Source organism: Eriocheir sinensis, chromosome 1 (assembly GCF_024679095.1).
Source record: "Eriocheir sinensis breed Jianghai 21 chromosome 1, ASM2467909v1, whole genome shotgun sequence".
NCBI classification, from domain to species: Eukaryota; Metazoa; Arthropoda; class Malacostraca; order Decapoda; family Varunidae; genus Eriocheir; species Eriocheir sinensis.
The window spans coordinates 14193261-14215865 of record NC_066509.1 but is presented as its reverse complement, the minus strand read 5'-3'; the positions used below and the strand labels follow the sequence as shown (position 1 = coordinate 14215865).

Below are 22605 nucleotides of genomic sequence, written 5' to 3'. Positions count from 1 at the left end.
AAGTAGGTGCAATAAACACTATATATAAGACGTGGGTAAGTATATATATTATATATATATATATATATATATATATATATATATATATATATATATATATATATATATATATATATATATATATATATAAAAAATTGATGTTTATAAAGAGTAAATGATAGTTAGATACTTAATAAAGAACACATGATAGATGGTTAATTGATGGTAAATGGATTGATAGTTGATTGTAAATAGACAGTAAATGATCGATGGTAAATAGATGGTAAACACACATATAATAGACGTGGAAACATGGAAACATGGACGAACAGGCAGCAGAAACCCTATTGGCTCATTGCGAGGCTGCCTGTACTTTCAGTGATTCAATCATTCCGTCAGCCACAGGAGTGACCTGTGGATGGGATTAAAGCACTCCTGTACGTGCTAAGGAATACGTTCAGTTCATTCCCGACGCAGCAAAGTGACGGTCAGTGCGATTTTTAAAGGAGTTGTTTGTTTCCGCACTAACCACTCCTACAGGATGGCTGTTCCAGGGGCGGACAACTCTGTTCGAAAAATAACTCCTGCCGATATCCGTAATGCATCGCTTCGCTCGAACTGTTTTACCGTTGTTTCTTGTTCGCGGGTTAGTTTAAAGCGTGAAGAGTTTTGAGGGATAGACATTGCTGAACTTGTTCAGGTACTTGAAAACTTGTATCAGGTCTCCCCGCAATCGTCTCTTTTCCAACGTGACGAGGTAAAAAGATAAGAGAGTAAATAAATCAATAGTAAATGCAATAAATGCAACATATGACAAAGGTAAATAAATCGGTTAACACACCCACCCACACACACACACACACACACACACACACACACACACACACACACACACACACACACACACACACACACACACACACACACACATGTAAACAACTGTACCCGCGCGAGGCTCCCTGTTCTGGAAGAGACGAGAGGCGAGTCAACAAGGGAAGACCGTAAAGGGAGGCAGGTCATGAGGGGTTTACTGGAAACTGGGACGCGTGGTGGGTGGCGGGTAGGGGGGGGCAGTGTTGGTGATGGTTAGTGTGGTGGTGTCAGTTTTGGCTGTAGACTTCGGTTTACGTTTGACACAAGTGTAAACATAGCGTCCACAAAGAACAATGACACACACAAGTTACGTACGCAAAAAAAAAAAAAAAAAAATGATCGGGTGTTGGTACAGGTGGACGTTTGACAGAAGTATAAACATAATATCCACAAAGAGCAATGAGACACGTAAGTTACCCCTGGGAACAAACATTTGCCTCATGAGTAAAAGAAAAAAGAAAAGTTATATCGTGGGGTGCTGGTGATGATAAGGCGGGGTGTGGGGGGGAAGGGGGGGAGGAGGCGTCGATTTACATTGGGCACACGTATAAACAGAGTACTTTCCTCAAAGGTCAGTACATACAACTCACTTTCACGGCACAAATATTTTTCCTGGTGAAAGAATTAAAAGAAAGAAAAATCATAACATGGGTTGGTGCTGATGGTGTTGGTGTTGGTGTTGGTAGGTGGTGATTGGGTTGAGGGGGGGGAGGTTGTGGCGCTGGGGGTTTTAAAAGAGCTCTCCCCTTTTGGTTTAGTTACTGAGCGGGAAAATATCGATGGAAATTTTTCCTATTTCTCGTTGAATGCACTTGAGTTCAATTCCAAGGATCATGGTTGGATGAGAGAGAGAGAGAGAGAGAGAGAGAGAGAGAGAGAGAGAGAGAGAGAGAGAGACAGACAGACAGACAGACAGACAGACAGACAGACAGACAGACAGACAGACAGACAGACAGACAGACAGACAGACAGAATATATTATTGACACAGACCACGGGGACTCAACAGTTCAAATAAGATGGTTTCCACTCTAACGCTCGTCAAAGAGGTAAGGGTTTTATTGCCGTCTGCTTTGGGCCACAGAGAGCGCGGATTGAAGGCCAGAAGAGGGATGAGAGAGGGAACCAGACAACCCATCCATTTCTGCCTTTCCTCTTTCACCTAGTTCTTCCTTCCCTTATTCCCTGATGTCATTTCGTTTTTACTCGTCTTATTCCTCCCCATTTTCGCTTTCATGTTTTCCCTTTTCACCTATTTTCTTTTTTTCTATCAATTTTTTCCCATTTTGCTGGTTTTATTTCTTACCATTCTCACATATTTTTTCTTTCCTTTTTCATGCATTTCGTTCCTTCCCATTTTTCACTTTTACTTTCCAATTCCACTTTCTTTTCACTCCTTTTTTCATCCATCTCGTTCCTTCCCATTTTCACTTTTACTTTCCAATTTCACTTTCTTTTCACTCCCTTTTTCATCCATCTCGTTCCTTCCCATTTTCACTTTTACTTTCCAATTCCACTTTCTTTTCACTCCCTTTTTCATCCATCTCGTTACTTCCCATTTTCTCTTGTATCATTTTCCAATTTCATACATCTTCCATTCCCTTTTCAGTCCTCTTGCCCCCCTTACTTTTCCTGCTGCCTCTCTCCTATTTCCCTTTTTTTCCGTGTCCACATATTATTCTCCCTTTACACACCTCGTTCTTTGCTGTGTTTACTTACCTATCATATTTCTTTCCCTTCACATTCCCCTTCCCTACCCCACCCTCCCTTTTCTGCAGCTAAGACTAATATAGAAAAAGAAATGTGGCAGAGAATTCAGAACCGGAACTGGATGAAGCGAAAGAGCAAATAAGCTGGAATTAAAGAAAGAAGAAAATGTGAACTGCTTTTTCGTTTTAATGGAGACTGAAAAAAATATGTTTACCGTCTATTTTGATAAAGGAAATAATAAAAAAGTAATACCAAGAACAATAGTGCATTCGATGGCCATGATGCAACGGGTACGTATACATATATAACGATGTAGTACTTAACCTCTCGTATTTATTTTTTTGTTCCGTTGCTCTGTGTCAATATGCCGAGTTTTCCCTGTTTTTGATATGTTGCAATTTCCTCCGGTGCGCCGTGGAAGAGGGCGGAAATGAGGCCAAGTTTATTTTTGGAGAGCTATTGTGACCGTGAATCAGGGAATAGATGAGCCCGGCCATTGAGGAGAGTTATTTTTAGCGGCGGGTTGTGAGGGAGGCGGCGGCAGGTGTTATGTTGCGCTCGATTACTCCACCTGAGATGATGATGCTGCTGGAGATGAGGATGCTGGCGGTGGTGGTGATGCTGTTGCTGATGGTGGTGGGGATGATGATGATGATGATGATGGGAGAAGAAAGAAAAAGAAAAAGAGAAGGAGAAGAGGAAGTAAAAGAAAGAGAAGAAGAAGGAGAAGAAGAAGAAGAAGAAGAAGAAGAAGAAAAAAAGGAAGAAGAAGAAGAAGAAGAAGAAGAAGAAGAAGACAACGAAGAAACGAAGAAGAGGAAAGTAGAAAAAAAAAAAGAGCGGGAACAAGAACAAGCATAAGAACAAGAACAAAAATAAAAAAAACAAGAACAAGAGGAACAAGAACAAGATGAACTAGAAGAAAAAAGCTCGTAATGAAGGTAATAATGTTACAACGCTGATGATGAGGACGATGAGGGTGATAGTGATGGGGATGACGATGATGGTGATAGGGATGATGATGATGATAATGATGGAAAACATGAGATAAAAATTAACCTTACGATGATGATTACAACGATGATAACACTTAGGAAGAAGCGTACTAGGAGAAGGACGATGAAAGTGAAGATAGTGATAGTGAAAATGATAATGAGGCAAGAAATAATGACGACAAAATGATGATAAGGGTGACATAATACTCCCCCAATTACTTAACTCATTTTCCTCTACACCTACATTATAAAAAGTTTCTTAGCCATTAAAGTGTTGGAAATATTCTACTTATGGAAGACTTTTAATTAATTTACATCTACCTTTAGGCTTTGCAGGCGGCGCCGAAGAGGGAACTTAGAGAGATATTTAATTATACACATTTAGGGGGCGATGGAGATTAAATTACCTCGCGAGCCTTGCCTCAGATATTTTGCCACATGTTAATTAACTTTTCTGGCTTCATCTACCTTCCACTCTTCCCTCAAGGCGTAAGAGATATATATTACATTACGATATTTTTCATTCTCTCTCTCTCTCTCTCTCTCTCTCTCTCTCTCTTCAAAATATATATGAAATAAAAACCTCAATGCATATTTTACTTATGTTTCGTATCCAACTTTTCATGCATATTTATTTCATCAATTTCTTAATGCAGATTTAACTCGATTTTTTTTTTCTGAATTTTTATCACCATATTTTGTTTTAACATCTCGATGTGTGGTTTTTTTTTTTTTGTGTGTGTGTACTGGAAAACACACACACACACACACACACACACACACACACACACACACACACTTTTTCGTTGCGACTTGATGCTCTCCAGTTTTCCTTCCCTCTTTCCTTACTTCTTTCCTTCCTTCCTTTCTTCCTTTCTTTCTTCCTTTTTACCTTCTTTCTCTTCTCCCATTTTAAAAAGCTATCTTCCTTTCCCTCTGTTTTTTTTCCTCCACATCATCTTTATTCATTCACTGCCCTTTTCTTCTCCCTTCTTTCTCTCCCACTCGGTCAACTTTTCCTTCCTTATTTCCTTTCTTCCTTCCTTCCTTAATTTCTTCACGTCATCTCCATTATTCTTTTTTATTTATCTTTTTTTTATCAAGGGTATAGTAAGAAGAGGAAGTGGGTTAGTGGTGAAGGTATACAGGTGAGGGAGAAGGAAAGAGAGTAGAAGTGTACAGTTGTATGGTGTAGATTCGTTAATTGTTCTGATGTAGTTATTGGTCATCGGGCACCTTATTTGTATACCCGCGACGTGCTGGGGGTGGGGGGTGGGGGGGGGGGTTGTTCTCGTTGTGACTTCATGCTGCGCGGATGCCAGGGATGGACCAAATTTGTGCTGCCGTTGAGCTCCTTGGCGTGGATGTGTGCACGTCTTCTCGCTGGTCAAGTTTCTCCCATATCTTGCGGCCGGCCTCCCGTAATCTTGAGCTGACTAATTGTACTCTCTAGACTCCATTATTCGTCTGCTACCCTGCCCCCCTCCTTCCTTCCTTCTCTCCTACATTTTTACTTATTTTCCTCCTCGTCCTCAAAGACTTTTCTAGCCCCTGCCCCCCTCCTTCCTTCCTTCTCTCCTACATTTTTACTTATTTTCCTCCTCGTCCTCAAAGACTTTTCTAGCCCCTGCCCCCCTCCTTCCTTCCTTCTCTCCTACATTTTTACTTATTTTCCTCCTCGTCCTCAAAGACTTTTCTAGCCCCTGCCCCCCTCCTTCCTTCCTTCTCTCCTACATTTTTACTTATTTTCCTCCTCGTCCTCAGAGACCTTTCTAGCCCCTGCCCCCCTCCTTCCTTCCTTCTCTTCTACATTTTTACTTATTTTCATACTCTTCCTCAGAGACCTTTCAAGCCCCTGCCCACCTCCTTCCTTCCTTCTCTCCTACATATTTACTTATTTTCCTCCTCGTCCTCAAAGACTTTTCTAGCCCCTGCCCCCCTCCTTCCTTCCTTCTCTCCTACATTTTTACTTATTTTCCTCCTCGTCCTCAAAGACTTTTCTAGCCCCTGCCCCCCTCCTTCCTTCCTTCTCTCCTACATTTTTACTTATTTTCCTCCTCGTCCTCAAAGACTTTTCTAGCCCCTGCCCCCCTCCTTCCTTCCTTCTCTTCTACATTTTTACTTATTTTCCTCCTCGTCCTCAGAGACCTTTCTAGCCCCTGCACCCCTCCTTCCTTCCTTCTCTTCTACATTTTTACTTATTTTCCTCCTCGTCCTCAGAGACCTTTCTAGCCCCTGCCCCCCTCCTTTCTTCCTTCTCTTCTACATTTTTACTTATTTTCCTCCTCGTCCTCAAAGACTTTTCTAGCCCCTGAACCCCTCCTTCCTTCCTTCTCTCCTACATTTTTACTTATTTTCCTCCTCGTCCTCAAAGACTTTTCTAGCCCCTGAACCCCTCCTTCCTTCCTTCTCTCCTACATTTTTACTTATTTTCCTCCTCGTCCTCAAAGACTTTTCTCGCATAGGTCACTCCGTAAGACTTCGTGAGACGTATATTTAATCACCTGTTTTTTAAGTTCTTCGCTCCGTTCATTCCATTGTTCCACGCCTTTGTCTTTTTCTTCTTTTCTGTCTTATAACTCGGTGTATTATTTCCGTGCATATTCTGTAATGATTTTCCTGCCTTCTGCCCTTCTTTTCTCCTTTTATTCATTCTCACCTATTTTTGAGTTCTTCGCTTCGTTCATTCTATTGTTGTATGACTTTGCTTTCTTATTTTCTCTCTTGTAAGTCGTTGTGTTATTCCCGTGTCTGTTCTGTAGTGATTTTCTTGCCCCCTGACCTTCTTTTCTTCTATTATTCACTCCTCCCTTCCTTCCTTCCTTTCTTTTTTCGTATCGTTTCTTTTCCTCATTTTTATTGGTCGTTCCTATCGCCATTACTTTTATCTTCTTCATTTCATTTTACTTTGTCTTACTTCTTCTCTCCTTCCTTTTTTTCCTTCTTTTCTTCCAATCTCACTCCCTTCCTTTTATTCTTGCTTTCTTCCTTCGTTATTTCTTCTTTCTCATTCCCTTTCCCGTATTCATCAACTCCATTTCCTGCCCAATTTTAACCCTTTTTCCCCATTCTTTCTGCTCCTCCTCCAATTTCGCCACTCCCCACCCACCTTTCCTTGCCAAATCCTTCCCCTCATAGCTTCCTCCTCCCAATCTTCGACGCCCACAACCTTCTTCACCAATCCTTCCCTCACCCACCTTTCCTGTCCCAATCCTTCCCATGTACACCCATATTTCCTTTCCCAATTCTTCCCTTCTTCGTCTCCTCCCTACCACCCTTCTTCACCCCAAACCTCCTTCGCCAGCCTTTCCTCAACCACCATTTCGGCAAAACACCCTTACCTCCCCTCACCCCTACCCCCCATCTCCATCCCTAACCTTCCCTTCCTTTGTCAATCTTTCCCCTCCTTCCCTCCTCCCTCTCACCCTTCTTCCCCCAACCTCCTTCGCCAACACTTCCCACACCTCTCCATTTCGCTAAAACTCCCCCTCGCCACACACACACCCCCACTCTCTTACCTGTATTGCCAAACTTTTCCTTTCACCCACACACCCTTCCCCCCCCCCTCTTCCCCCTCCTCCCCCCTCTTGCACCTGGGCAGGAAAACAAAGGTCTGACGTCACAGGTAGCGTTCGCATTGCTAGTCTTGTTTTTGGGTCGCATTCTTGCAGGCGAAGTCACTTTTTTATTTCCTTTTTTTCTTCTTAGGAGGTTATAAAGGTTTCCTGTGAGCGTTCTTCCGGCAGGTATTCACAGGATTCAGCGGGGAGTGGCTTCAGCTTCCTTTGTTTCCTTTTGTTGCGATCTTGGCCTAAAAAATAATAATACAAATAAAAAGTCCCGCATGAGAGAGAGAGAGAGAGAGAGAGAGAGAGAGAGAGAGAGAGAGAGAGAGAGAGAGAGAGAGAGAGAGAGAGAGAGAGAGAGAGAGAGAGAGAGAGAGAGAGAGAGAGAGAGATTTACATAGATTTACATAGAAAATCAGACCACACAGACCCCATGGTCCAGACTAGGTGGTCTGTCCTTAAACCTAAGTGATTCTACATTAATCAGATGGCTCCAAAACTTTGCATTTCAACTCTAGTTAATATTAAGTTGAAGGAAGTGACGGTCGAGCTTGTTTTTAAAGGAGTCAATCGTGTTACACTGGACCACTGAAGGTGGGAGCTTATTCCATTCTCGCACTACAACGTTGGTGAAGAAAAATTTGGTGCAGTCTGAATTTACTTGCCTACATTTAAGTTTTGTGCCATTATTCCTCGTTCGCAAAGTGTCATCGATCATAAACAATTTTGATTTGTCCACATTCGTGAATCCATTAAGTATTTTAAAACATTCGATCAGTTTTCCTCGGAGGCGACGTTTCTCAAGAGAGAACATGTTAAGGGTGGAATGTCTCTCTTCGTAGGGACAAGGAAGGGATCATTTTTGTTGCCCGACGTTGAACACCTTCTAATTTAGCAATGTCCTTTGCATGGTGGGGAGACCAAAACTGTACCGCATATTCCAAGTGGGGTCTGACTAAACTATTGTAGAGCGGAAGTATGACATCTTTATTTTTTAATAAAAAAGTTTCTTTTAATGAAGCCCAACATTCTGTTCGCTTTATTTGCTGCATCGATGCATTGCTGTGAGAATTTGAGGTTTGACGCGATTTTGACACCCAGGTCTTTAACGTATTGAACGATTTTGAGTTTGACGCCGCGCATTTCGTAATCGAACTTCTTATTTCTTGTTCCAAGTTGAAGGACCTGGCACTTGGCTACGTTAAAGGGCATCTCCCTATCAGACGAAGCTGAAATTTTATGCAAATCCTCTTGGAGGCTTTGTCTGTCTTCGTCAGTGAGAACCGAGTTATCAATCTTTGTGTCGTCTGCAAATGTACTTATGCGATTATTGAGGCCAACATCCACATCTTTGATGTAAATAATAAAGAGCACTGGGCCAAGAACCGAGCCCTGAGGGACGCCACTAGTGACCGGCGCCCACTCTGAGTTAAATCCGTCGATCACCACTCTTTGTTGTCTGTTGCTCAACCAATTCGCGATCCATTGGTGTACTTGACCGTCGATAACTATTTGTTTTAATTTATAAAGTAATGTATGATGTGGAACTTTGTCAAATGCTTTCTGGAAATCAAGATAGACTACGTCCAATGATTTAGTTACGTCATAAAGTGAGAAGAGGTCGTTATAAAAGGTCAATAGGTTTGATAGGCAGGATCTTTTGTACGGAAGCCATGTTGTGAATCCCCAATTAATGAGTGGCTTTCAGGGTAACTCACAATTTTGTCTCTAATTATGCTCTCGAGTAGCTTACCTACAAATGAAGTCAGACTAATGGGCCTGTAATTACCTGGAATTTTTTTGTCTCCTGTCTTAAAAATCGGTGTTACGTTAGCCTTTTTCCAATCAGAAGGGACAATGCCCCGTCGCAAGGACATATTGAATACGGTTGTGAGTGAGGAGAATATTTCGCTCTTTGTTTCTTTAAGCAGTATAGGATATACTTTGTCAGGTCCGGGACTGTTATATGATTTAAGGGATTGCAGAGCTTTTAGGACTTCATCGGTAGTTATTACAAAGTTAGGCAATGCATGCTCGAGATTTACGTTAGTACTGTTGTTGTCAGTGGTACTGGTACTGTTGTTGGTAGTGGTGGGAAGTCTGCTAGTATTAAACACCGAGGAAAAGTAATTGTTTAATAAGTTTGCAACGTGTTGGCTGAGAGAGAGAGAGAGAGAGAGAGAGAGAGAGAGAGAGAGAGAAATAAATGAATAAATGAATAGGTAGCCTGAATGAAGAAGGTAAACCTCGCAATAATTAACTTGGTGACCTCGCTACCAAATAATCAAGATGTCACAATATTTTTCCGTGTCTCCGTGATGAGCACAGCGGCATTAATGAGCCAGACGTCGTAAATGAAGAGCGTGTCTCGGCATCTCTTAACAGCAGTGGGATTGGAAGGGATTGGATCCCTGTCTAATTAGATCATTATTATGTACTCTCTCTCTCTCTCTCTCTCTCTCTCTCTCTCTCTCTCTCTCTCTCTCTCTCAGAGAGAGAGAGAGAGAGAGAGAGAGAGAGAGAGAGAGAGAGAGAGAGAGAGAGAGAGAGAGAGAGAGAGAGAGAGAGAGAGAGAGAGAGAGAGAGAGAGAGAGAGAGATATTAAAAGAAGAGAAAATTAAATAATGTGTTGAACTGATAGAAATTTATGATCTTCAAATTATGGGGATCATTTTCTTCTTTGAGGTTTAGAGGTTAAATTACTTCTTAATGAAATTATATTCAAATTTAATTGTATGGAAAATTCTTATTATACTAAATCGTTTTCGAAAAGCATAGATTTCTACTCAGTCGGCGTTGACACACACACACACACACACATACATACACACACACTGGTATATATTTTGGTATTGTTAGATATATACAAATAAACGGAGACAAAAGATAGATAACAAGAAATTGATACATCGATACGACAAAAACAGATAAAATAGAGTGATTGTGCATGGGGAGGATGGGTGTACTGCCGCTAACAAAACACTACTTCCCGAATGGGCGGTGTTTTAACTCGCCTCATTCCAGGCTCGAGACTGTGCCCCCTAACGTCTGAAGGAAGCGAAATGTAGAGTGACGTTTTGTTTTTCAACCATAATTACTCTCCCTCCCAACCCTCAAACGTAACATCTTCGTAACACCTTTTAGTTCTTTTGCCTTTACCTCTTTTACTTTTTTATTGTCTATCTTCGTTTTGCTTGTTGTGTATTTCAAGACATTTATTACCCTTCCCATCTGTCCTCCATTTCTATAACCCTCAATATTCTCTCGTCCTCTCTCTCCTTCTCTCTTGTCGCTTTCACTTTCACTTTCTCTTTTCGGCGTTTCAGGTGTTTGGGGGATGCTGAACAGGCAGCTTAAAGTGACTGCACTCCACTCTACTTGTTTTTTTTTTTTTCTCTTTCAATAATAATAATAATAATAATAATAATAATAATGATAACAATAATAGGTAAGACGTTTTAGACGCTATTGTCACCTAAAGTAAAGGCATAATAAAGTAAATAAAATAAGAAAGGCAGGTTGCACATCACAGGAAGAACAGGAAACAGTTTGCAAGGGAAAAGCGACCTCGTATTTAATGTACCGAGGGTCGCTTTTCCCTTACAACTCATATCATATTCTTCCTGGGATGTGTAGCCTACCTTTCCCAGTGCAAACTGCACAAAAAACGAACATGTTCCTTAAGCGCCTTCTCCGGACGCCTCATTTATTTCATAGCAGGTAGCGTGGGCTCGATGGGAGTGACGATGCTCGGATGGAAGCGGCCTGACAAGTTAAAGGGAACGTTTGACTTCGGTTCCAGATCATTCTCGTGCAGGCTTATAGACATAACGAGCGGGTGCGCATCGCAACTAACACATGATCATTTTAATGTCTTATTTGTATTTATTAACAGTTATGTAGCAAGTTTGGCTTTTTAATTCAATTTTTGGGATTGAGTTAGACGTGTTGGATTTTCACAGAGTTAAGTCGGCATTTCACAAACACAGTCGTTGAAGGTGTTATAGAAAAAATCAACAAAGCCATCTCTAACCACGCCTTGAAAGAACGTAAAAAAAGACAAATCAGCCACAACATTGTTGATGAAGATTAATACGACGTTTAAAAAAAAACAGGCCTAAGTCACAATACACTTGCCTCACTAACCGTTATTCATTCATTCTTACCTTGCTGATCCTCCCTCAAATGGTCTGTCCTCAAAACTTTTGTGGTACTGTATGCAACTCTAATCGATAGCATCTTCGTCAAGGTAAAAATGTTTAAATCAATGGCGGTGACTGCTGCCGGGGAAGACTGACTTAGCGCCGTATTTTTAAACATTTCGACTCCCAAGCACACATTTGACAAGGCTTTCGTAAGCGTTTTGGGCATTTTCATGGATATTTAATGACCCTCGTGGTAGTTTGACCCAAAGTCTAATTATAACAAGTCTGGTCACTTCCCGCGAAAATCTCGTCGGATTCGCGCATGACGTCACGCTGCATTCAAAGGCGGGGTCCGTTGCGTGGGACCGAGTCAGTCTGCAACGAGTAGGTGCTGGGTGCACAACCCTGTCCTGCACGACAGGTTCCCCTCTGTAAGTGTCAACAACTGTAAACCTGGCTGAATTCTTCAGTATGGGCATCACTCTAACATTTTGGTGTTAATTTGATATTTCAAGATGTCTAAGTCTCACTGATACTATTATTTAACCTGACACTCACTTACATATCGTACTCAATGTTATTAGCCTATCACTATGCATCAACTTCACAAGTTGTGATGTAGCCACATAAATGATAAATAATTATTCCATGAATAGCATGTAAACAGGAAAAACTACAATAAACATTCTGACATGAAAATAGAAGTTTTATTCCATTGCTGATTTTTTAAAACAAAGTAAACTATAAGAACAAGAAGAATAGAGAAAAAATAACATTTTAATCTTACTACTCATATGATTTTTTTGTTATATAAGAATGGTATAATTGCAGTTGATAAAGAAAAAAATAGTTCGAATGAAAAGGAAGTATACATTGGACAAAAAAATAAATAAATACAAGTCACCCATCAATTACTCCGATTTCTGTCATCGGACCCACCGAGGTTGTGTGACGTCACCTCTGTGTTCAAGTCACCCATCAATTACTCCGTTTTCTGTCCTCGGATCCACCGAGGCTTGACTTGACTTGTTATAATTAGACTTTGGTTTGACCCTTCCTCTGTACCATGAACGTGAAAAAAAACACCCATGAAAACTCGATTACTCTCCTTTTCGGCCTTTATAAATACTTGATGTGGGAGGCGGGAGCGTGTAAAAATGCCGACCTCTGATACGCGCCTCTTTGCTCAGTCTTTGCTTCTGCGCGGTAGGTATATTTCAGTAGATGAAGCTGAGTATTCCCTTTAGCTTCACAGGCAGCCTCGTCGCGTTGCTGGAGACCTTAACGCTTGTTTCACTATCTTAGTATCAAGATATTGAGCACATGACACGTTGAGGAAAATTGCAATGCACTGCCTTTGACTTCTCATCCCATGAATTTAGTTCCTGCACGAAGATAGACACATACATACATTCATACATACATACATACTTACATACATTTGGGGAGGCGGTGGCTGAGTCGTCAAAGTAACGGCCTCGTGTTCAGGAGGACGCGAGTTCAATCCCCGCCCGGTGCCACCAAGCTGGGATTTTTCACCCGCTGCCGAGTGGCTTAAAACTACCCACATGCTGTCCAGAAGACCACCTATCAACCCGGACTCTAGATTCTAGGATCAAAGATGAGCTCCGGGAGGGCAGCATGAGCCAATGCAAGATGGCGCCACTATAAACACTCGCCTGCGCCAGAACGGGCTGGGCCGACCATCAGGACCTACCGGAAAGAAGCCTTGGACCGACCATCAGGATCCACCTGGAAGAAGCCTACCGGCGCAATAGGCTGCAATGTAAAAAAAAAAAAAAAAAAAAAAAAACATACATACATACATACATACTTACAGACAGACAGACAGACAGACAGATAGAATGCTTTTAGTTCCTACTCGAAGACAGACAGGCATATAGATAGATAAACCGAGGAGAGAGAGAGAGAGAGAGAGAGAGTGTGTGTTACCATCCCTCTTATGGGTTCTGTCAATTTACATTTTTCCCTGGACTTGTATTTGCAGGCTTTGTTTGTGCTTCCTGGATGTCTCACTGTCTGCATACGTTAATTGCTTGACTTTTTTGGGTGTCTCTTGTTCCCCTGCACTGAGTTGGAACCCTTGCTTTTCTTCCTGTGTATGTATGTATGTTTGTTTGTGTTTCTTTGTGTGTGTGTGTGTTCGTGGGTTGGATGAGTGTTAGTTTCTGTGTAAGGGGGGGGGGGGGGGGGGTGGTAAATGGGTGTTGAAGTTTGGGTTTATTTTAAGTTTAGAGTAGGTTAGGGAAGGGTTATGGTAGGGTGTAGTAAGTTAGGGTAAAGTGACGGTGATGGCCATGGTAGGTTAGGGAAGGTTTATGGTAGGGCGTAGTATGGTAGTATGGTAGGTAAGTTAGGGTAAAGTGGCGGTGATGGTCATGGTGGGTATAGGGTGGTGGTGGTAAGATGGGATGCGAGGGTAACGTAGTCTTTTCTTTCCTCTTTCCACCCTAATGTAACCTTTCCACAGGTGTTCCGGCGGGCCGCTGTGCTGAGGTGCGTGTTCCTTGCATCTGGAGTACTTCTTCCCATGCCGGTGTAGCTGTACCACCTGCACGCCCCACACCTGCGTCTCTACACCAGTGCCCCGCGCAGGTGAGTAGTTAAAAAAGTATCATTTAACTTAGAGAGATAGCACAGAGACTGCACCAAGATTAAAGGGAATGGACGCTGGTAACGACAAAGGTTTTAAGTTTGGTTATTATCGCGCGCTTCTGCTTAGCTAAAAAGGCGATAATGTTTTTGTTGTCAGTTTGAACACAAGTTGAGTCGCACCAGAGAAAGACAGACAATACCACGCTTGAACAACAGAAAACAACAGATAACAACGTGAGGAGGAAACAAAAATAAACTTTGAGGCCGGCGTGAGGCACAAAGAGTGAGGGTGACCCCTTATTTTCGTTCCATTAGGGGCCCGGCCAAGCCTCCCTCGACTTGGCTACACCGCTGCCTCCTGGGTTAATTACGCTCCTGCACACCTGGTTCGGATGGGAAAGAAATGCTTCCCTTTTGGCTACGGGCTAATGTATCACAGCCTTTGTCGGACAGCAGAGGGAGAAGGGGGCGCGGAAAACAAAAGAGAGCTACATCTAATTCAAATTCGTATTTTCATCACGAGTCTCTGGAGAGCCTTTGAATACAATGGAAAGAATACATGATGCAAATGTAATGCTTACACGCACAAGAAAATAATAATTTGTAAAGTGCATCCAGGAGAGTGTAACAATTTGTATGACGTCTGGGTATGCATGAAATGAGGTGAAGTATTATGCTTTAGTGTTACTTGTCATAAAAGATATATAGGAGAAACATGACAGACAGACAGACAGACAGACAATCGGACTAATATTAAGACACACACACACACACACACACACACACACACACACACACACACACACACACACACACACACATACACATACACACACACACACACACACACACACACACACACACACACACACACACACACACACACACACACACACACACACACACACATACACACACACACACACACACACACACACACACACACACACACACACACACACACACACACACACACACACAAGGAAGACCAACAAAAACACGTCTTAATTAATTGCTGAATTAATTATCAAATTACTTAAAAAAGAAATGACAATGAATGATGGTAGTCTTCCTAATACTCTCTCTCTCTCTCTCTCTCTCTCTCTCTAAATATTTCTGTCACCTACAGACCTCCCGGGCAATCACTCGATGACGATCTTGAAATGTACAGCGTTTTTAGGCAGTCACTTATAATAACAGCGACTCACTAATAATAGGAGACTTTAATCTCCCTTCTATCGACTGGGTGACACTGTCAGGTACAGAAGGCGAGTCACATAGAATGATCGAATTTTTAGAAGAAAATTATCTAAGCCAAATGGTTACTGAACCAACTCGGCAAAATAAAATACTAGACCTTGTTATAGCGACCCAAGATAACCTAGTAAGTAATGTCACGGTAGGAAAACACCTCGGTTCTTGCGATCATTAATTAGTGCGCGTCGACATTAGAGCTCAAACATCAGTGACTGAAAATAAAATACAAATGCTCAATTTCAGAAGAGCAAATTTCGTAGAAATCCGACAAAAACTAACAGAAATACGGCTATCAGATGATGGCAACGTAGAGGAAGCCTGCCATGGTTAAACTTTAAAAATCATTTACTCACCCAGCAAAACACATTTGTCCCATAGTGCGAGAAGCGGAGTAGCACTGATAAAAGCCCACCTTGGTTTAATAGGGGAACTAAACATTCGGTTAAGGAGAGAAAATTGTCTTACAGGCTAAATTAAGAGCAAAGCACGCCCGAAAACATTAGACTTTATCATGAAGTCAGGCGGCGAGTGAAAAGATTAGTATTTCAGGCAAAGCGTAGATATGAAGAAAACATTGCAGCCAACTGTAAAAATAATCCGAAATCCTTCTTCAGTTATATAAGCAACAGGAAGGCGATCAGAAGTGAAAGTGGACCTCTAACAAACAGTGACGGTGAACTATAAATATAGTGACTGACAGCAACACGTTGCGAACTTATTAAACAATTACTTTTCCTCGGTATTTAATACTAACAGTCCTCCCACCACCACCACCAACACCAGCGACGACAACAGTGCTAACGTAAATCTCGTTCATGCATTAACTAACTTTGTAATAACTACCGATGAAGTCCTAAAAGCTCTCCAATCCCTTAAAACAAATAAAAGTCCGGACCTGACAAAGTATATCCTCTACTGCTTAAAGAAACAAAGAGCGAAATACTCTCCCCTCTCACAACAGTTTTCAATATGTCCTTGCGACAAGGCATCGGCCCTTCGGATTGGAATCGACAAGCAAAGTAAGAAAGAAAGAATAAAAGGAAGAAGCGGAAGGAAATCTGTTGGATTAATGGAGGAAAGGAAAGAAGCAATGGAAATTTAAAGAAATATGTAAGGATTAAAGAAGGAAGGAAAAGCGTAAATGATATTTGAAGATGAAGAGGAGGAGGAGGAGGAGGAGGAGGAGGAGGAGGAGGAGGAGGAGGAGGAGGAAACATGGAAACATGGGCGAGCAGTCAGCAGAAAGTCTGTTGGTTCATTGCGAGGGTTTTATCCTTGCAGTCAGATTGTCTTCTAGTCCCGCCGTCTTGAGTTTTTTGAGGAGCCGTTCGTATGGCACCATGTCAACGGCCTTTTGAAAGTCTAGATTCTATATAGATAACATCACTGGGGATATGATTGTCCCGGTTTTTGTATATACCCTGTAAGAAATCAAGTAAGTTGGTTAAGCATGAGCACTTATTCCTGAAACCGTGCTTAGTATCGGAAATTATATTCTTGTCTTTAAGTAATTTGATGAGTTTATCTCTAATGATCTTCTCGATAACCTTTCCCGCCACTGATCAAGCTAATTGGCCTGTGATACTAATTGGCCAAGCTTTTGTCTCCCTTCTGTAGATAGGTGTTACGTTCGCTTACTTCCAGTCTTCGGGGACTTTGTTTTGCTGTAGTGTCCGATTATAGATGGCGGTGAGTGGCTTGAGTATTTGCTGCTTGAGTTCTTTTAGCAGCCTGGGTGACAAGTTGTCGGGTCCGGTTGACTTATTTGTGTCGACTTTATCTTGATATTATTGCACGTTCCGTTCGTCAATTGTACCAGTTTCTAGGGGTGTAATTCCCCTCGGTGAAGTAGTGTTCTCAAGTATAGATTCTGCGTTCTCGACCGTGAACACAGACGCGAAGTTTTTGTTCAGGATTTCGATTATGTGTTTACTGGAGAAGAAGAAGAAGAAAGAAGAAGAAGAAGAAGAAGAAGAAGAAGAAGAAGAAGAAGAAGAAGAAGAAGAAGAAGAAGAAGAAGAAGATAAAGTCATTCTAAAGAGACGACGAGGCAAAAAAAGTTAAATGAGATAAAAGGAAACAACCGTATAATGAAATGTGGAGAAAGGAGCGACGTAAGCAAAAAGGAGAGGCAGAAGCCGAGGAGAATACTTTAAATTGATAGGCATGGAGGTAAAGGCAGATGATGAAATGAAGGGGAAAAAGGATGAGAAGGAGGAGGAGGAGGAAGAGGAGGAGGAGGAGGAGGAGGACGAGGAGGAGAAAGCCTTTAACATAGTCTACGGCGTTGCATCCCGGGTAGATCTGAATTAAAATGAGATCGAATAAATACGTAATCACTTGTAATCATCAACACACACACACACACACACACACACACACACACACACACACACGGAAAATGAGATGTATTACGTATGTTTGGTATGAATATATTAAAAAAAAAAAGTCTACTGAAGAAGCGACGGGAGATTAATAACGAAAGTCCTTCGTGCCGTACTTTTCCCTAACTTCCGAACACGAGGAGGCTTAGGAAGAGGAGGAGGAGGAGGAGGAAGAGGAGGAGGAGGAGGAGAAGGAGAAGGAGAAGGAGAAGGAGAAAAAGAAAAGGAAGAAAAAGAAGAAGAAGAAGAAGAAGATGAAGATGAAGAAGAAGAAGAGGAAGAGGAAAAGAAAGAAAATGAAAATGAAAATGAAAGAAAAAGAAGAAGAAGGACGACGAGGAGAACGAGGTCGAGGACGAGGAAAAGGAGGAAAAAGAATATGAGAAGGAGGAGGAGGAGGAGGGAGAAGGATAGTAGAAGAAAGAATAGAGGAATAGAGAGAAGGAAGAGGAGAAAGAAAAGGACTTTAGTTTGCGTCCCTCTAGATATGCCGGGGCTTCTGGTGTGTTAAAGTAAGGTCTAGATCAAAGGAGCGGGAGGCGGGTCAGGGCGAGGAACTATACTATGCTGTGCTGCTGTTGACATTGCCGAGGACTAACGGGATGAAGTACCTGGACGCAAGATTAAAGGGCGGCAGGTGTTGGCTTCGAGCTCACCCCTTCACCCTTCACGGAGAGGCAGAAGGATAGGTTTAAAAGGCAAAGGTTAAAAGGCACCTCTCCAGTCTCCACACACTTCCCCTCTCGTCCAAACTCTCTCCCACCCTTCCTCTCTTCTCTTCCGCCCATTCCCGTCCCTTCCCCTTCCTCTCACCTCTTCTCCGGTGCGTTGGCGGAATAAAGTACTTGAAGACGTGATCAAAGGCTCAGGAGACGCCTACACGTTCGCTCCTTTGGTAGATATCACAGGCGGGGAAGTAAGAGGTTAATGGGTAGCTGGAGGCATAATAAAGGTGATGGAGGTGCACTGAGGGAGGGATTCGAATGCGGTAATGTTATGTAATCTTTGTGTGGGAGAGCAATCGAACCAAGAGCTAAAGGAAAGGAAAGGAAAGGAATGGAAAGGAATGTAATGGATCGGAATGAAATGGAAAGGAAAGGAAAGAAAGGAATTGACTGGAATGGAAAGGAAAGGATAGGGAAAGAAAAGAAAGGAAAGGAAAGGAAAGGAAGGGAAAAGAGAGGAATGGAACGGGAAGGAGACGAGGAGAAGAAAAGAGAAAAGAAAAGAAAGGAATGTAAAGGAAAGGAAAGGAATGTAATGGATCGGAATGAAATGGAAAGGAAAGGAAGGAAAGGAATTGACTGGAATGGAAAGGAAAGGAAAAGGAAGGAAAAGAAAGGAAAGGAAAGAAAAGGAGAGGAATGGAAAGGAATGGAATGGAAAGGAAAGGAAAGGAAAGGAAGGGAAGGGAAAAGAGAGGAATGGAACGGGAAGGAGACAAGGAAAAGAAAAGAGAAAAGAAAAGAAAAGAAAGGAATGGAAAGGAATGAAAAATAAAGTTAAGAAAAAAAAGGAAACGAGAACAAAACGATTCAGAAAAAAAACATGATCAAATTTAGTTCGAGAAGTGTCATAAAATTATTCTACAATAATAATAATGATAATAATAATAATAATAATAATAATAATAATAATAATAATAATAATAATAATAATAATAATAATAATAATAATAATAATAATAATAGTGAGTGCCAGGTACACGAGTCAGGTGTGTGTGGGTGTAATTAGTGGGTGAAACACGTGCCGTCGGGGTCAGGCTTTGAGAGTCACACAACTTGCAAAACAAAGCGGGCGACTTTTAAACTTTTTTTATATATATTAATTTGTTTGTCACTATCTGTATATGTATTTTCCGCCCCTCCCCTTTTTTCCCTTGCCAACTCATTCCTGAAGTATTGGTGTGATGCGTTAATAGTCAACAGCGAACCCAAACTCCCCTCTCCTCTCCTCCCCTCCCTCGTCCAATCCCTTTCCAAACCTTAACTCACTTCCTCCTTTCTTTCCCTTTTCTCTCCTACCCTCCCTTCACATCGATCCTTCAACCCCTCTCCACAGCTCTTCACTCTCCTCCCCTCTCGTTCAAACTCCCTCTCACCCCTTTCCAAACCTCCACTCACTTCCTCCCTTCTCTTCCATCCCCTCGCCTCCTCTCCCCTCCTCCTCCTTTCATAACCTCTCCGTATCTTCTCTCCCTCCCCTCCTCTCCTCTACTCTGTCCCTTCCTCTCCCTTCCCCTCCTCTACGTTTTCTTATCTCCCCTTTCCCTCATTCATTTCCAGTCCATACCTCTTTCTCTCCCTTTCCCTCTTCTCCCCTCCCCTCCTCCACTCTCCTTCCCCTTGCTCCCCCATCCTAGGCCTCACTCCTAACCCCTCCCCCTCCTCACCCCATATCTATCCTTGCCTTTCATTCCTCTCCCCTTTCTTTCCCCTCCTCTCCTCTCTACTTCCCCTTCTTTCCCCTCCCCTTTCCCTCCTCTTTCGTCTCCCCCCCCTCTCCTCTTTCCTCCCCCTCCTCTCCCTTTTTCCCTCCCGACCCCACCACACAACCCCACTACAGATCTTCACTTCCCTTTCTCCTCCCCACCACACTTCGGACTTCCCCTCCATAGTACTCCACTCTCCATTCCACCTCTCCCCTCCCCTCCCCTCCCCTCTCCCCCTCCTCCCCACCCCCCTTCTGCCTACCAGCCGCCGAGTGGAGTGATTTACGTGAAACTTTTTTTAAGGCGCGACCAACAACATCAGAGCGAACTACTTCATTATGATGTTGAAGACAGATTTTGGTACGTTCATTATTTTTTGTGTGTGTCATGTGTTGTTTTCGTTATTACCATCGTTATTATTATTATGAGTTGTTGTTGTTGTTGTTGTTGTTGTTCTTCTTCTTCTTCTTCTTCCTGTTATAGTATTTAGCTCTGTTTTTATTTTGACATTACTATCATTTTTACAAACCCTCTTTCGGGCACCTCTTTGGATTCTTTTTAGGAGCAGCGAGTAGCGGGCTTTTTCTATATCATTGTTTCTTTTTTTTTGGGCCCTTGAGCTGTCTCCTTTGTTATAAAAAAAAAAGTCCGTTAATTTTGGGGCAGTTCTTTGGGTCCATTATTTTTTTGTGTTATGGGTAATTCTTCTTCTTATCATCATCATTATTATTACTGTTGTTGTTATCGTCATTGTTATTCTTTATTGTTACCTCTATATTTTGCCTTTTATATTGTTGTTATCGTCATTGTTATTCTTTATTGTTACCTCTATAAACGCGCCAGTCAATTAACTAAAGCCACTTCTTCGGTAATGGCCACTGAGCTGAGCCTCTTGAACTGCCTCAGGTCACGTCCACCTCAACAAACTACGACCGTACAACTTTTTTCCTCTCATTGTCTTCAAACACCACCTCTTTTTCCACCACCACCACCAACAACAACAACAGCCATCCCTCCCTCCATCCCCATCCTTCGCTCCCTCACATCCTCCCTATCCTACCCTCCCTTACATTCTCCCTACCCTTCCTCACTTGCTCCCTACCATAGTCTCCCTCACACCCTCCCTACCTTACCTTCCGTCACCTCCTCCCAAACTACTTTCCTTTACACCTTCCCTTCCCTTCCCTTCCCTCCTTCTCACCCTCCCTACGCTACCCTCCCTCACACTCTCCCAGCCTACTTTCCTTCACACCTTCCCTTCTTCCCTCCCTCCCTCCCTTCCATCCCTTTCCCCCCTCCTCACCGCCCACACGCACCGAGCACCTCCACCCCCGCTCACGAGTCTCAGAGCCGATTTCACAGTCCAACACAGTGTCTTCGTAACAGCCCAAACCAAACTATAGAATCCCATACAATCCAAAATGGTAAGGTCTTCGATGCCACACTAAATACACAAGACTTTTCCTGTATAGTTTCATCAAATTTGTGAACTTGAATATAAACACCAGACACTATACAAGGAAATTTTGAAGGCTCTGGTATCGGTTTGGGAGCTTACTAACCCATCATGGGGAACTGTGAAACTGGCCCTCAACTCCCGACTGACACATGGCCTCTGCAGCTCCTCCCATTATCCGAGGCAGCTTGTCGGGTTTGAATGGCAGGGACCCGAGCCGCTGCCTTCACCCATCTTTGGTACCTTGGCCCACTCATCTCACCCCGGCCGTCTGTCTGTCTATCTATCCATCTATCTATATATTAATCTCTCTGCCTATATCTATTCCTTGTCGGCTTTTATTGTCCCTTTTCGCCCAGCTATCTATCTGTCCTCATTTGCCGTCTCTGTGTCCTTTTTCATGCCACATAATACCTTGCTGTCTATCTTCGTACCCTATCGTTAATCTATCCCCTATCATCTATTCTTCCTTTCTCTTGCGTCTATTTCCCTGTTGTTTATCTCATTATTGTCTACCTATCCCCTGTGATCTATCTTTCCCTTCCCTCGCGTGTATTTCCCCTGCTGCATGCCTATCTCCTAGCGTTTAGCCCCTCCCTGTTATCTATCCCTACCAAATACCTGTCTCTTTGCAATCTATTCTTTACCCTGCTGTCTATTCCCTACAATCTATCCCTTTGCTATCCATCCCATACTGTTTAACTAAGGCTATCTCTTTCTGCCCTGCTGTATGCCCCTGCCGTGTAACATCCCCTGTCCACCCTGCCTAACCCTGCCTGTCTATGTTTCCCTTGCTTTACTTCCCTGTCATGTAGCCTCCCCGTCCCGTATGTCTAACCCTGCCCGTCTGTTCTCTGCTGTATGTCCCTCTCCCTCCTGTCTTACCCTGCCCGTCTATTTCTCCCCTGCCGTATGTCCCTCGTGTAGCCTCCCCGTCCCGGCCCGTTCGCGCCTCACCGTCCTTTAGTGGGTAATAATGAAAGGGTCGACGCATAATGCTGGAGTTAATTGCTGTTGACTCTGGTGTTCATTGCAGGTAACCAGTGCTGTGTTTGTATGTGGAAATGTTGGGTTTAGCTCGGTTCACACACATACACACATACACACAAACACAAACACACGCAAGTAAACAAATAAACAAACACACAAACACAGAGGGATAGAATGAAAGAGAATAAGTCATAATGAAGAGAT

General features: G+C 42.6%; 1 protein-coding gene across 2 annotated transcripts in view; it reads left to right on the top strand.

The window, feature by feature from the left end:
* LOC126995324 (opsin Rh3-like) overlaps nt 1-22605 on the top strand; it is a 118904-nt gene that overhangs the window by 32342 nt on the left and 63957 nt on the right. For both annotated transcript variants that reach the window (XM_050854817.1, XM_050854806.1), the window contains exon 2: nt 13759-13883. The gene's annotated coding sequence lies outside the window, so the exon portion shown is untranslated. The remainder of the gene's footprint in view (nt 1-13758; nt 13884-22605) is intronic.